Source organism: Mixophyes fleayi, chromosome 3 (genome assembly GCF_038048845.1).
Source record: "Mixophyes fleayi isolate aMixFle1 chromosome 3, aMixFle1.hap1, whole genome shotgun sequence".
Lineage (NCBI taxonomy): Eukaryota > Metazoa > Chordata > Amphibia > Anura > Limnodynastidae > Mixophyes > Mixophyes fleayi.
The window spans coordinates 225926804-225943436 of record NC_134404.1 but is presented as its reverse complement, the minus strand read 5'-3'; the positions used below and the strand labels follow the sequence as shown (position 1 = coordinate 225943436).

The 16633-nt window shown below is 38.9% G+C and overlaps 1 long non-coding RNA gene and 1 other non-coding gene across 2 annotated transcripts in view; one reads left to right on the top strand and one right to left on the bottom strand.

Annotated features, from left to right (window-relative positions):
* Positions 1–4824: 4824 nt before the first annotated feature.
* LOC142142894 (uncharacterized) overlaps positions 4825–16633 on the bottom strand; it is a 37128-nt gene continuing 25319 nt past the window's right edge. Inside the window, exons 2-3 of the long non-coding RNA XR_012689382.1 lie at positions 6808–6880; positions 4825–4901 (exon numbers count right to left, since the gene is read on the bottom strand). This is a non-coding gene — a long non-coding RNA (uncharacterized LOC142142894). The remainder of the gene's footprint in view (positions 4902–6807; positions 6881–16633) is intronic.
* Positions 15720–15791, top strand: LOC142147661 (small nucleolar RNA SNORD50). Its single transcript, XR_012690773.1, has one exon. It is a non-coding gene; the product is annotated as a small nucleolar RNA SNORD50 (small nucleolar RNA).

Sequence of the window (16633 nt, the reverse complement as noted above, 5' to 3'; positions counted from 1 at the left end):
ATGAAGGATGAGGTGATGGAGAAGAATGATGAGGTGGTGACATGTGGACAAAACCACGTTAAAAAAGGGCGCTTACGTCGGGAAGTAATTCTCTTCCCCTGAGGAGGCCTGGCCTAGCCCCAAATGCATGACAAGTTCCTTTTTAACACCTTAAGTAGCTTGATTTGACTAGAATGCATGAGTATCATGCACGGGTTAACTTGTATATATATATATATATATATATATATATATATATATATATACATAAATATATAGTTTCCAGAGGAATTAGTGTTCTGGATAGGGTTTTCTCATGCATAGGTTAGATTAGATAGGAATAGAATAGAGAGTATAGGGAGTACATAATAAGGCACGCATATATTAGTGACCACTGACCACCTTTGGGGACATGGGGGAAAGGAAACTATGTTTTCTGAACTAAAAACAAATAAACATATAAAGCACAAAAGTTTATTCCAGCAGCTCATAATGGCAGTAATACATCCCAAGTTCATTAAAAAAAAAAATATTTGAAATTAAATTAAACATATTGATAATACAGTAGTAGGTTTAGCTTAGTTATGGCTCATTATATTAGCTGTAGATAAACAAGTCCCAAAATGTTGAACATTGCAAAAGATATTAAACTGCCCAACAAAGTGTCCTTTTAGGAATGTAACAAATGTATTGCTTCATCAAGGTCCTCTTAGCCAAGCAACCTTCGTTAGATGGGTTTCTCATAACCTCGGCCTTCATTATAGTGCTGATACTGATGACTTTTTATATCTTCTGAGACCACAATAGAAAGCTTTCACAATGTTTAGTATGAAACATAGCTCATGATCATGTCTAAAGAGCATGCCAAATGTGAATCTGATTTTCCCATTCCTTGACCTAAACATGATGCATAATTGATGTAGATTGCAGCTCATTCAAATCCTTATTATTCTTTTATTTTTAGATGATTGATGAAACTAGCTGGAGAAACAAAAGCCCAGGTGTAAATTATGGGGTAATCCTTCTGGTAGATGGTGATAAACTTGTATTTAATTTTAACATGGTTATTATAATGTAGATAATAGTGCATTAATTGGCCCAGACTTCTGGGGGTAAATGTATTATACTCCGATTTTTTCAACTCGCCGGAAATCGGCGAGTTGACAGCTAAAGTTTAAAGCGCCGCTGGCTTGTAAAGGCAAACTTGCCTTTACAAGCCAGCGGCGCTTTCAATTTTAGCTGTCAACTCACCGTTTTCCGGCAAGTTGAAAAAATCGGAGTATAATACATTTACCCCCTGGTCTTGTGCAGTTAGGTCTTACTTCAGGTGTGTGATGTTTTGCTTGTATTTCTTAGAAAAGTCATGACATGTCTGGCTACAATTTCTTTTCTATGTTAGCTAATAATCCTCACCAATATATCATGCAGTGTATTACAAATACATTTTAAAAGCCAAAACATTTAACTTAGGTCTTCAGCTAAATTCTAACTAGGTCAATTAAGTGAGTATGCGACTTGCATCTTAGCCAAAAGTAACTGAGAGCCCTGGAAACGAGAAAACAACTGGTAACCAGGCAGAGGTGACATCACAGTGCATAACACAATCCATATAACATTGCAACTGATAACCATGGTAATGGATAATGGTAACTCATAACCTTTGCTCGAACTGGGATCCATTTTAATTGGAGATTATTGCAAATAATAGATAGTGTCAGTATTTGAGTACTCCCCTCTAGAGCTTGACTGGTACATGTGATCAACCTCAGCTGTGTAGGAGTGGAGAGAGAAGCGTACCAAGTCGGATGGCTTTCTATCTCCCTGCCTCTTCCTTTGAGGCCTAAGAGGCCTTTGGCTAGCCCGAACACTCCCATCTTGCCCAACTCAGAGGGACACACAGGTGAGCACTTCTAGTGTCCTCTATTGGAAGGAGTACCCTTAGTTTTAAGAAAAATGCCAATCCTCTGGCTTGAATGGCCACCGGTGTTAGATCTAGTAGGTCTAGGGGCACATCATAACACTTGGCTCTAGCTGCACTACTATTGGAGGATATATGAGGAAAGCAGAGAGCAATTTCATGAGTTCATGGACATTAACCCACATTCTCAGATCATATTTGACACAGCTCACAGGGCTTTGTGCCCACTGGGCCTATAAATTACAATAGTGTCAAAGACAAGATCTTACAGAAATCTAGGAGGCAACTGGAGTCAATTTCCACAAGATTCAAATATACCAGTATCTATCATCATTATCATCGTCATCATCATCATTTATTTATATAGTGCCACTAATTCCACAGAGCTGCACAGAGAACACTCACATCAGTCCCTTTCCCATTGGAGCTTACAGTCTAAATTCCCTAATGCACACACAGACAGACACATAGACTAGGGTCACTTTGATAGCTGTCAATTAACCTAACAGTATGTTTTTGGAGTGTGGAAGAAAACCGGAGCATCCAAAGGAAACCCACACAAACACAGGGAGAACATACCTATCCTGGTATACCCTCCAACAAATGATAATGATCAGGTCGCTAAGGGATTTCCTCTGCGTATTCAGGTACTTCAAGATAGCAAGTTCACTCTGCGAGATCCAGAGGATCTAGAGTCCTTTTGTGAAGCTCTTTGCATACTGAAGGTCCAATACTAGACTGGCAAAAGAGAATTTATTCACTTGATCCACCACCACTCCCTCATCATGTAGAATAGCAAACAGTCAAACGGCATAGGAAGAAGTCTTAGCTCGTAGCAAGTTTCAAGGACTCTAATGACACTTAAACTCACTGCAATTTGTTAATGGTCTACTCTTCAAAGGCTACAGCCCTAACCAGCACTTCCTTATTGGTTTCTAAGCTGACCATTTCTCCAGTGATGTCCCTTTCCCAAGCATAGAGGCAGGGGTCTTTCAACTATACGAGCAATATCTTACTGCTTTTATCTTGGCTTTAAAACTCAGCTTTCTCTTATGACACTTACAATAGGTACCCATCAGTGGCAGGATCCTGCTATCAAAGAGCAACTAAAATTGTATTATATTGAGTCCCAATCATATCACCTGTCAATGTTCTGCTTCATTTTAACTTTGCATAACCTTATTCAGCCACTTTCGGCTTGAACAGTGTAGATTAGAGATGTTCACTGACCCCCGTGTTTTGGTTTTGGATCTGGATTAAGTTTGTGTTTTGGTTTTGGCAAAACCGCCCTAAGGTGTTTTGGTTTTGGTTTTGGATCTGTATTTTTTAGAAAAATAGCTAAAATTTGCTAACATCACATAATTTTGGTCTTTTTTGTTCCTACATTATTATTAACCTCAATAACACTAATGTCCAGTCATATTCGGTCAATTTTGACCACTTTACAGGTCACAATATTATATTCATACACTTTTGGACAAAGACTGCAGCGAGCTGGTTGGATGCTAAGTGACAGAGCAATGACACAAACACACAGCAGTTCATAGCATATCTAGGAAACATTGCCACACAACAGTGGCAGAAAATAAAAGATGGAATTGTCATTGGGCCCTCCCACCCTTATGTAAGATATTGAAAAGGACATTTATAGTTTAACAAACCAAGCACTCCAGCGACAAGCAGTGCCACTTTTGTGGCTGAAGTGCTTGGTTTCTTTGGGCCCCACAAAACAAGCTACCAATAGCTTAGCTGCCAATGAACTCTACATTATTAAACCATGTCTGCTTGTGCTGCATCTGTAATCTTCTTCTCCTCTGTGGATACGTCCCTCTCATCCACAGCACAGTGACCTAGTGGTTAGCACTTCTGCCTCACAGCACTGGGGTCATGAGTTCGATTCCCGACCATGGCCTTAACTGTGTGGAGTTTGTATGTTCTCCCTGTGTTTGCGTGGGTTTCCTCCGGGTGCTCCGGTTTCCTCCCACACTCCAAAAACATACCGGTAGGTTAATTGGCTGCTATCAAAATTGACCCTAGTCTCTCCGTGTCTGTGTCTGTGTGTGAGTGTGTGTCTATATTAGGAAATTTAGACTGTAAGCTCCAATGGGGCAGGGACTGATGTGAATGAGTTCTCTGTACAGCGCTGCGGAATTAGTGGCGCTATATAAATAAATGATGATTATGATGATTTACAAGCCATAGCCGCTTTAAATTTTAGCTGCAAAGTCGCCGATTTCCGGCGACTTGAACAAATCGGACTTTCATACATTTACCCCCAGGTGTAAATGACGACTGATAATGATGACTGACACGGCATAGTCTCTGAATTAAAAGTACATGTATGCATATCACTATCACAGAACTACTGTATGCAACTAAGATATTCTATGAAAGCGCATACAAATTATCTTTATTTCTGAAAATAATTGTAAAAAAAATCATGTAAAATAAATATTAATATAAATGATTATACTGTTAAGAGATTTTATTTAAAGATTACATTTTTTTATGTGTTTTGATGTGACCATTTATTGTACGCATACTGTGGTCTGTTCTGTCATCACATACAGCAAGTACTATTTGGGCTCAGCGTACTTACATATAGATTCACGTAAAAACGTATCTTTAGATACGCTTGAATTTGAATACTCTCGGAACTATGCACAAGTTGCAACGTGCAAGTTGCATTCGGAATTGAATCACGCCCATTATGTTTCTTAAACCATGTTGGAGAGGTGGTTTCTATTATGGAGTTCCCCAAGCAATACAGAGTATGGTCACTTTAAGAAAATGTGGCCTAGCACAATATGAGTATGACCTCACCCATTAATTATGTTTGCATATTAATTTATTACGTAGATAGTATATAAACATTTACCCAAGGACAGAATTGAGAGTGGAGTATTTCCTTTTATTACAGTACAGATGGAACATAGTTGATATTGAGAACATGAAGAGCTGAGAATTGTGGGGTATAAGTATCGGGTGGCACAGAAATCATAGCCTAGGGAAGCAAAAAAAATAATAATTCAGTCACTTTATGTCACTGATATAAAGAGGAGAATACAATTCAGCCTATTTATCACAGAAAAGCATGAACGTTAAAAAACATGAAGCTTGTGAATACATTACAACTTTTTGTTAGATTTCAGACACAGATTTATGCACAAGGCCTATCAAATACAATTCAAAGTTGTAAATGGAAATAAAAAAACAGACAACTTTTGTAGTACTGTGATCAGAATTAGATTGTGCTTCTAATTAAATTATAATTTGTAGTAATGTGATATGTCCATTTTAAATATGGTAACTGTTAGCAGGGAATTATTCTTTAAAAATCACATGACATCTCAATAATGCTGTATCTTGCCAGTAATCCTTTTTGACATATTTTTCTTATATCCATCACAACCTTCAGTACAGACAGAATAATTCTAAATGAACCATCTAATTTTTAAAATCCATTTTTCCTAACACTTGAAGGAGGGTAAATGAAGACTTTCAGTATAGACATAAGAAACACTGCAGCAGTGAAGATCTAATTTTGCAGCTTTCCTCTGTGAACCTTGTTTCTCCTCTGTTGCTGAAATCCCCTCTCTCAGCTCACTGTCTCACAACATCTGTTCTCCTTACTGCCTTATCATTATAAATTGTCCTGGTCTGCCTTATATCTCAACTCCAAAAATCCATTATTCTCCCTCTGGTGTTCAGCTTAAAGCAGTTTATTTTCCAACCTGTTCACCTCTAAAACTAAATCACATAAAACCCATCTAACTAACTGACCCACAAATTACTTGTTTAAGATCTAAATTTCCCATTGTTCCTGTTATCAAAGTGTACAGAGGATAAGAATTCCTGTCAAACGGTCAAAGCACTGCCTGTACATTTATATATCCCCTTTTAAAGCATTTGATGCTAATTCATGTCTCCAAACATTTCCAGTAAACCTTTTTTTTATCTTTTCATACAGAAGGGTAAGCAATATGTTCTTACCTTTCCTTCAGTGTCAACACAGCTCTAATCCGAAAATTAGTCAGAATATAATTACCTACTGACATTAAGATTGTGACTTGCCGTGTGTAACCAGCACTTACATCTGTGCTCAGGATGGTGGGTCAATAGTAGACACTCCATTGACCCCCTTATGTTTACTTGCAGGTGAATGTGAGTGAATAGAGCAAGCAGTGTTCAACAGATGTTGCCATACCACCACAACAAACATATGTATATATACATATATACTTATATACATATGTACATATATATAAGCAAATTTACTGGGGAATACATATGAAAATTGGTGCACAGAGACAAGAATACGTAACAATGAATTTATGTCACCACTTTTTTTTTTATTTAATAATAAGAAATCAACTATGCAATAAACTATGCAATGCTTGATTTTTAAATATTATTGAATTCATACAGGCTATATAAGATATGTTTTTTAAATGACTTTATATGAAGATGAGCAAAATGTTCAAAACTGTGTTGCAAAACATTTTACTTGTTTCACATTTTTGGGTTTAAGTGCTCCCAATCTTACCCCAGCCACACCGCACAGCAGAATGTATTGACCATCAGCGTTCTGCAAAATGTGCATTTATAAATACACGGCAGACTGTCATTCCGCAGAATGGGAAGCAGACGGAACCTAAAGAGGGTATTGTACCTCTGTAAAACAGCCTGTTCTGCAGCGAAACTCGATTTGTAAAAAAATTCTCTGCTATTTCACTCATCTCTATTTATATCCTAAGCTCCAGGTTTGCATGCTAAATAACAGTGCTAGAAACTCAAAAATGTGATTCCTGTGATCAAATAGCAAATGAAAGAAACAGTTACTATTGGAGGGAAAATGGAAAGGAGTCTATTTTTTCCTTGGAACATGCACCATGCTGTGACACACTCACCCACGGTCTGGAGAAGATTGATGTCTGGACATGTGGTGAGAGCTGCCACTGATTGAAATCAGACAACTGTTGGCTGTGAGGGAGATCCAGAGAAAGAAACATTTTAACCACAGCACTTTAGTCACTACACATTTGGACAGGGCTTTCCTGTCTGCAGACTAAAATACAAGGCACAAAGAAAGTGAGTCAGAATAAATCAAAAAAACAAATGCTTTTCATGAATACATACATATATATATATACCTTAAATCAAGTAGAAAACAATGTAATTTTTGATGTTTTCTATGGTAGTCACAGAAGGCATATATAAATTGCTTGTTTTCACTATCAATACACATACTACTACTACTACCACATGCTATGTTAATGAGAAAACTGAGGAACAACTAGACAGAAGTTGTGGTCATCATTACCAAAAAATGTATATTTTCCTGCAGTGCTTACACCTGTAATTACCATACAAGTTAATGTGTAAGTAGATAAAGGTTCTTCACACTCTAAGATCATGTGTTTGCAGCCTTCACTTGTACAAGCTTCTCCTACAACTAGTGGACCCTATGAATTTTGGAGTTAATATTATGAAATAAAGCACACGTAGAGTTGGATTTTTTTGTGCGTAAAATACATATTCCTTGCACATAGATCTGTATGCAAGTTTTGTCATATCTTAAACTTATAAGTGGTCAAAGTTGAATTTTAGAAGTGGTGATATGAAAAATGTAAGTGAATGGAAATTGATAGTTTTACAATCAAAGCAGTAGGATAAATGGCGGTATGGCTGTACAACAGCCCAATTCGACCATTGGTTATCACCAGGGCCGGCGCCACCATTAGGCAGCTGCCTAGGGCGCCGGCCTTTGGAGACGGCACTATGGCCAAGTAAACCATAATGTTATTGTTATTATTATTTAGACTAATTGTGTGCTATCGCCCAAGGCGGAATGCCCGCCCGCAATATATAGCGTTCCAACAGACCTTAGTCTGCATTGCGGTGCTGCACTGTAGCACCGCATTCTCCCATCTGCCCTCCCAGGCTCCAGGCTGCTGACAGCTTTGTGATGTCATGATGCTGTCAGTGTAGAGGAGCCGACAGCAGTCACACAGAAGACAGAAACAAGAAGCGGACAGGAAGAGAAAGAAGAAAAAAGAAAACAAGGTATGTACAGTACTACAGAGAAAATAGAGGTGAAGAGACTGCTATAAAAAACAGGGGAGGGAGAGAAGAGGTTGCTACAAAAAATGGGGAGCAGAAGAGGCTGCTGCAAAAACCAGGAATTGGGAGAGAAAAGGATGCTACAGAAAAGTGTGTGGGGGGGGGGATGCTACAGAAAAGTGAGGGGGCTGCTACAGAAAAGTGGGGGGGAGAAGAGGATGCTACAGAAAAGTGGGGGGTGCTACAGAAAAGTGTTGGGGAGAAGATGCTACAGAAAAGTGGCGGGGGGAGTCTGCTACAGAAAAGTAGAGGGGAGAAGAGGCTGCTACAGAAAAGTGTGGGGGGGAGAGTCTGCTACAGAAAATTGGGGAGGAGAAATGAGGATGATACAGAAAAGTTGGGTGGGAGAGAAGAGGCTGCTACAAAAAATGGGGGGGGGAGAGAAGAGGCTGCTACATAAAAGTGGGGGGGATGGAGAAGAGGATGCTACAGAAAAGTGGCGGGGATGGAGAAGAGGATGCTACAGAAAAGTAGGGGGGAGGATGCTACATAAAAATGGGGGGAGAGAAGGCTGCTGCAGAAAAGTGGGGGGGAAGTAGATGCTACAGAAAAGTGGGGGGAGAAGATTCTACAGAAAAGTGGGGAGGGGACTCTGCTACAGAAAAGTGGGGGGGGAGAAGAGGCTGCTACAAAAAAGTGGGGAGGAGAAATGAGGATGCTACTGTGGGGGGGAACACTACAGAAAAGTGGGTAGGGTGAGAAAAGAGGATGCTACAGAAAAGTGGGCAGAGAGGATACTACAGAAAAATAGTGGATGCTACTAAAAATGGGGGTGAGGCAGGAAAAACTGGGGGAGATGTGGCTGGAGGAAATGAGGGGAAGAAGGGGGAATCGCATTCAGAAATCCCCATGAGTTACAGGCTATGGGTCTATGTATTAAAATGCATAATGAAGCATAATAAACATTAAGCTGCTTATTTATTAAAATTTTGTGGGCAAGAGGGTATGTGAGAAAAAATCTGGTTGGCAAGGGGACATACGAAAGGAAAGCAGTTTGGCAGGGGATCATGTTTGAGAAAAGCATGTGGGCATTTTAAAGAAAAGATGGTGGGCAAAAAGCTGGCTAGGGCAGCGGTGTATGTGAGAGATAAGCTGATAGGCAGGGGGACATGTGAGTAAAGCTGAGGTAATGCAGCTAGCATATGTGACAAAAGCTGATGGGCAAGGGGTGGCATATGTGAGAATAGCTAGTGGGCAGAAGGGCATGTGTGGGAAAAGTTGTTGGGCAACCGGGGACATGTCAGTGTGTAACAGGTGAGTAACGTCAAGTTTTTTTTTGTTTTGTTTTGTTCTGAAATCTATCATTTGAAGCCTCCCCTCTAGATATCCTGTGTTTGCTCCGGGGCAGCAGTGAAGCCTGGACAGCATTCTGCATCAGACATCAGTTCATCTGGACAACGGCCTAGCGAGCCTGCCAGGAGGAGGCAAGAGTTATTATTTTTAAATTAGAAATGTCAAGTGTGTGAGGGGTTGGGAAGTGAGATTTTTGGTGGAGGAGGGGCGGAAGCTTAAGCTTTGACTAGGGCGCCAAGCAGTCTTGCACTCTCCCTGCCTATCACTCTTATTACTGAAGAGGGAGGTTAGGAAAGGGACAAGCAAGAGTGTGTCAAGTACAGTAAGCATGTGTTCAATTAATTGCAGCTGAGGTAGACCTAGATATATATGCATATAGAGAATTTAAAGATAGGACTTGCTACTAAGATAGATAGTGAATTCAAATAACTATCAAAAAAGAGCTACAATTAAAGCTGCTCTCCAAAAAAAGTAATTGCAATTTCTCCAAATTAATCACATAAATACACCATGATTGGAGACATGGGGGTAAATTTATCAAACTGCGGATTTTAAAACTGGAGATGTGGCCTATAGCAACCAATCAGATTCTAGCTGTAATTTTGTAGAACGTACTAAATAAAAGATAACTAGAATGTGGTTGGTTGCTATGGGTAATATCTCCACTTTTCCAACCTGCAGCTCAATAAATTTACCCCATGGTCTTTAAATAACATCCATAAAAGATGGAGAAATGCATTAAGGATCGGAACAGTAGCTTTTAATAAAGGAAGACTCCTCTCATCTCTACATTATGGTTTCATGATAGCTGTACAAAATTGCCACATATGAACAGAGTGAACACCTATGAACAGTGCTAAGACACCTGGGGCTATATTTATTATGCAGTGGTTCCAAAGAGCCGATTCCCGGCCATTGAAGTCATTTTCTTGAAACATCAATTTTATTAAAGACAAAACACGATGGGCTTCAAAGCACCAGGAATCGGTGGTTCTATTGAACTGCGGCATAGTAAATATACCCCCTAGTGTCGATCTTTGGAGGAATTCTGCTAACAGTTCCTATCATCTCTTTCAGTGGTCTGACTGTTAAACACCGGGATTTAAAAAAAAAATCCTTCCAACCAACGCTAATCATTCGGAAGGACCTATTTTGGTTCCAGTTATACTATAATAACTGGTGTTTGTCCTGATTCCTTCTAAAGACACTTTTGAGACAGTAGCTGTCTTCATATGTGTATACCTGCTTCCTTATATTAAGATTAAACCTGTGTTTATTGATGCTTTTTTTGGATTGTTTTAATTATATTAGATAATAAGCAAACTTTTATACTATATTTTATACTTTTTTCATATATGCATATACATCTGTCAGGAGGTGTATCTCTTCTGGGTGCTGGGGGGCTGGTGCAACAAGATGCAATCTTGATACTGACAATCAGAAGCATTAGCTAGCTGCTTCTGATTGGCTGATGCATCTTGACCCTTCCCAGTGATAGTACTTCAATCATTAGTGTACCTGCTATATTATATGAAATTGCAGCCATTTATTCATATTACTTAATTGACATGTCCATTTGCACTGTGGCAAGAAAGAAGATTCCTATTTAATTTTTAAAGGTGTTTTCACTTCATTATATTTGATATTATATTTGACATTCCATTGCATTATTATATTTTGTACAAATAGGGTAATACAACTTTAGCATTTACTGCCAACACTGTCAAGCCAAATGCTCTACAGCATACATACTATCCCTATGCTTTCTCTACATTGTGGTGGGTAAGTTTACACAGGATAATATACTATACAGGGTACATAAATCTTATAGTCAGGTTATATTCCAAAGTAATACCAACAGAATGTGGTACATATAATGGCCTGATATTTTCTGTATATCATATAAATTGGTAGAATCGCAAATAATCCAGGTTGATGGCTGCCTCACTCTTTTATCTCTTCTCGCACCCCATTCTGACACATCAACATAAGTAATAACCATAACCATTTTACTAGCATAGGGTTAAGAAAATGATGTATGTAAAGTTAAACAAGGCATTCTCTTATCATTTTAAAATTAAATATTACAAATAAAACTAGTTTAATTAATTAAAACATTTTAGAAGTGTAGACTAAATATACATATGACTTTTGGGAGGCAGACTACTGCTGTATCCATTTATTGTGTGGAGGGGGTTAGAGGCATTTATGTATGCAATCTTTCTTATTTGTTTGGTCAATTTGAATGGGGTTTTCATTTTCATATATTTTGAAACTGAACCAATGATCAGGCTACACAATACATCTCGTCTTCCTTTAGAGTTGAAACTCAGAGAGGTTCACAGCAATGACAGCCACCAATTTGTCTGCAGAAAATATGTCAAGATACTAAATATATCCTTTCACCCGGAGATAGTTAACACAGAATGCAGGGGCGCACTCAGGATTTTTAAGGTGGGGTTCCCCCCCCCCAAAAAAAGTGAGAGAGCTGCTGCGCATGTGGCCGCGCATGCACAGCAGCTCTATTTCAGCAGCACTGTACTATACAGCAGCCGCGGCGCTGTCAAAGAAGCGTCCGCGGCGGTGCTTACAATACAGCCACGGGCGCTTCTTTGACAGCATCGCGGCTGCTGTATAATACAATGCCGCTATGTAGGGGCACTGTTTAGCGCCCGTTCTTCGCGGAGGGGAGGGGTTTCTGGAGAACCAGAAACCCCCCCTGCGTGCGCCCCTGGAATGCTTATTTTTTTTAGAAATTAAGATCATGATTGTGTTGTTTATGGAATCAATTTAGTGACATATCCGTACCTTATAACATGAAAGTGTTTCTTAGATAGTGTGCAGTCATAGATGCATTTATAGACATTATCACATCAAGTACTATTATACACATTATCATAACAAACAGATTATGTATAATATATATGTGTTCTCTACCTATGCTTTGAATGTTCCAAAACAAGTAACATAAATTATCAGCATCTCTTCTAGCACCCATTACAGAGCAAGTTCATTGCTGGTAACAATACGTGCACTTGTACATAGACATTTTTATTTCATTAGGGGTGTCAGTTTACAGCCATTAGCTATACAGATTGGCGAAACCCAAAATGCTTTTTCTCTGCCTTATCTCTAGATCTCTTTTCCATTATTCAGGTCTTTAAAAAAAAGGCTTTAAGTGCATTATGTTTTGTGGCTTGTCTCTGTCCTTCAGCCAGAACAGTCTGAAATAGATTTTATTGGAAATCATTATTTAAATTCCAGCACAGTGGAGAATATTGATCTATGGAATGTAATGGTTCCCAGACTGCAAAATGAAACAGAAAGGGTCTCCAAACAGGCCAACATAATGTCAGTGACAATTCATTTTTTCACTTGTTGTAATGTCGGTTTAATATCCTGAAAAAGGCACTTAACACCAAAGCCTTTATAACGTCTGTCAGGGCACTTGCAGTTGACTGTTTCTCATAGATTCTGCTTACAGGACCCTATAGCTCAACTCCTCATGTGTTGAGAACAGTTGAAATGAATTTACTGGGCACTTCTAAATGTTTGAAATATATAACATGCTGATATATAACTCATGGTAACCTGGCTTTTTTCTCACTATGTACCAGTATAATGTACAGTAGGTGTGTGCACACAGTGTAGATATTATATTAGATGAAGCCTTACTACTATTGTACACATAAAACACCATTCAGATATAATTATCAGCAGCAGCTATTTATTTAACGCCACTAATACCGAAGCGCTGTACAGAGAACTCACTCACATGAGTCCCTGCCCCAATAGAGCTTACAGTCTAAATTCCCTAACGTACACAAAAACTATGGTCAATTTTTGATAGCAGCCAATTAACCTACCAGTATATTTTTGGTGTGTGGGAGGAAACCAGAGCACCTGGAGGAAACCCACACAAACATGGGGAGAACATGCAAACACCACACAAATAAAACCATGGTCGGGAATCAAACTCATGACCCCAGTGCTGTGAGGCAGAAGTGCTAACCACTAAGCCACCATAATGCTCATATCTTGTTATAGCAGTATTTTGTCACTACTTCTAAATATATCTTTCATTAATAAAAGTTAAGCTTGCTTCTGAATTTCTATAAAATGTAACATTTTTAACTTGACAGATAATGGAAGACAATAGCTGCATGTCCTCAACTTCAATCCAAATAAAATCAAATATTTACTGTAAAATCAAATAATTATCAATGAATTATAGAAAAGTGGCTAATTATAACATCCCAAAAGACTGACATTAATAGATGTTGTCATTTGCATAGACAGGTTGGAGGTATAAAGCTGCTTGGCTTTTGATTTTTTTTTTTTACAGGCTGCATAGTGTCATATTTCTCATTTCTAGTCCTATCACAGAGATAAGGATGATTTCTTATTGCTGAGCGATACTAGACTGGAGCTATAAACTTACCACTTCTTCTGGGTCAGTAAATGAGCACATGCGTGAACAAGATTGCCAGCTAATGTGGGGAAAAACTTAATGATTAAAAAACATCTGTTCTATTTAAAAATGTTTTTAAGTAATATTATTTAGAAAAAAGCATTTTTCATGCATTTTGAAGTTGATTTAAAGTTAGTGTTGCCTGGGTGCATAATGTTGGTATCAGGAGCGCTAAAGCTCTGTCTCCTTCAATTTTGGGTTGCCATGGCAACCACTGTAGTTCCCGGTGGTCTAAGAGGAGAACAGGAAGTGGGGCAGGACATCGGCTTCCAGATTGCGCTACTGCACATCCGCGGGTCCCGATAATCATAAATTCGGCTTCGCACCGTCACTTCCATTACAGACACTGAAGGGAACAGTTGCAGCTTAGATTGCTGGGTGGTCACCAGTATATAAGTCTATATAAAGCCCTAAAAAGCCCTCATATAGCACCCCGGAGGCTCCCTATACACAATAAGAGAGTCTGTGTCCACAATAAGCTGCCACGAGTACCTGCACGGTAGTGCAGTATAGTAAACCACCAAAGAGTGCATCACCACCAGCATATCTACATACAAGTCTGTACTGCATATATCTGTATTGCCTGATTGTTGCAACTGTTATTAATGCTGTATACTGCTGTACTACAAGCAGCTGTGAGTAACTGCAGTCACCTGTTGTTATCATCTTTAAATAAACAGCTACCTGTTTAAGTTAACATTCACATTAACACCACTTAAACACCTTTAGTAACATCAGAAGGTCTAAGCAACACGTAATTTATTGCACCTGTAGGACATCTACTGCATGGTTTTGCATTCTGTACATAAATTCTGTCGACCTCTATTTTTTCATTTGGGATTTACATTTTGCTCTAAATTGGTATCTACATTTTACATTTCCACCCCAGCAGTACAAAATGGCTTTTCCAAGTGTGAAATTTGCACCCAGTAACTGGATTTGCTAAATCAGAGTTGAAAATATATAAATATTTTTTTTGTTTTCCTGTACTGCGTCTCCTTACGCCTGGAGTAGCAGAGCAGGAAAGTACAATTATATAAGGGTATGTTCATGTAATTTGTCAATATTAGTCATGAATGCTTTCCCAATAATATGCAATGAAAATGATCACTATTATCAGTAGAGATGAGCGGGCTCGGATTACGTTAATCAGAGCCCACCTGAACAGTGCGGATCCGGTGAAAAAACGAACTCAAAATGAGGCTCTGACGTCCAAGTCTCGCGTCGGATCTCGCGAGACTTGGATCGCATAAATTCCCCGCTCAGGTCTGGCAGCAGCTGAACATGTGACAGGATCAGTGAATGGTAACCTGACATTACACTGCACATATTCTGTCAGTGGTGGTACAACCCCAATGTGCTGGGGACGGGGCAGCTGTCCATTCTCTAAGTGTAACAATGTGATCATCTGGACAGACGGCAGCAGGGTGACCTGGAGGAAATCTGACAGATACCAGTTATTGGGGAACATATCACAAGGGGACGTGTCTCTGACCATCACTGGGGTGACTGAGGAGGATGAAGGAACGTACTGTTGCCGGGTGGAGATCCCAGGATGGTTCAATGACCAAACAAATGATATAAATGTGAAGCTACGAGAAGGTTAGAAACCCTTTTTTATTTTCTTAAAACAACATTTTACACAAACAGGTTATAAAAGCAATGTCAATTTAGCACTACATTTAAAGGAGGTAAATTTACTAAAAGAAAAGCATTTGTGAAATCCAAATCCTAACCAAAACACTGCTCTTGTAATGTAAGATTGTAGGGAAGCTTTAAACACAGATCTGTAATCTCTTTATATGTGATTTTAGGGCTCATTCGCACATATACACTTGTCATTTAATTCATGGCTTAATAAACACAAAAATCACATTAAAAACAAGACAGAACTACAGATACACAATGATCTGTTTGGACATGTTAAATTTACCTGAACTGTGATGAGTCTATCCCGAACCTGACTTGTGTGATGACACACTTTATTATGGATCTGACTGCTGAGTTACTTTACGTGGTGATAAAAGTTAGGTATTTCAGTGAATAGTTGGGAGTATCTTGTATGGAGAAAACTATTTGGTTAGCTTCTCGGCATGAAGTGTAGTGACATTGTTTATCCATAAAGTATGTGTTCCATATTTTACTGGCCATGCCCCTGTGTGCATATTTGTACAGATTATTTGCGTTACCTAGGAGACTGCAAGCAAGGCACTGATCCTGCCTTATAAGTCCAGTGGTACTGCTGTTTAAGTCCACTGATCCTGCCAAGTGTTTGTGCCTCCCACTTGTGTCGCTTAGCTTAGTCATCCAGCTACCTCGGTGCAACCTTTTGGCCTAAAAACAATATTGTGAGGTGTGAAGTGTTCAGAATAGACTGGAAATGAGTGGAAATGAATGTTATTGAGGTTAATAATAGTGTAGGAGTGAAAAAAAAAATTATTGATTTTTATGCTTTTTTAAAAAAAAATCAGAACCCAAAACCCAAAATCAGAACCAAAACCTTTCGTGGGGTGTTTTGGCAAAACAAATCAGAACCCAAAACCTCAAGCTAATCAGAACCCAAAACTCAAAACCCAAACCACGAAAAGTGGCCGGTGCACACCCCTAATTATCAGTACAATGTAGCCGTTTCTGATAGGCTGATTGCACCCCTCTAACTGATGGCACTTAATGCAACTATAATATGGCATGTCACAGCCATCTATTTGCATTGGTTAGTTTCTTTTTAGTATATTTTTTATACCAGGAAGTAGAGTCCTGTTTGATATTTAAAGGGGGTAAACACAGAAGAAGAACCTCAAAGTAGAGATGAACAAACTGCTGTGAAATTTTGTGCAAATCAAGTTTTG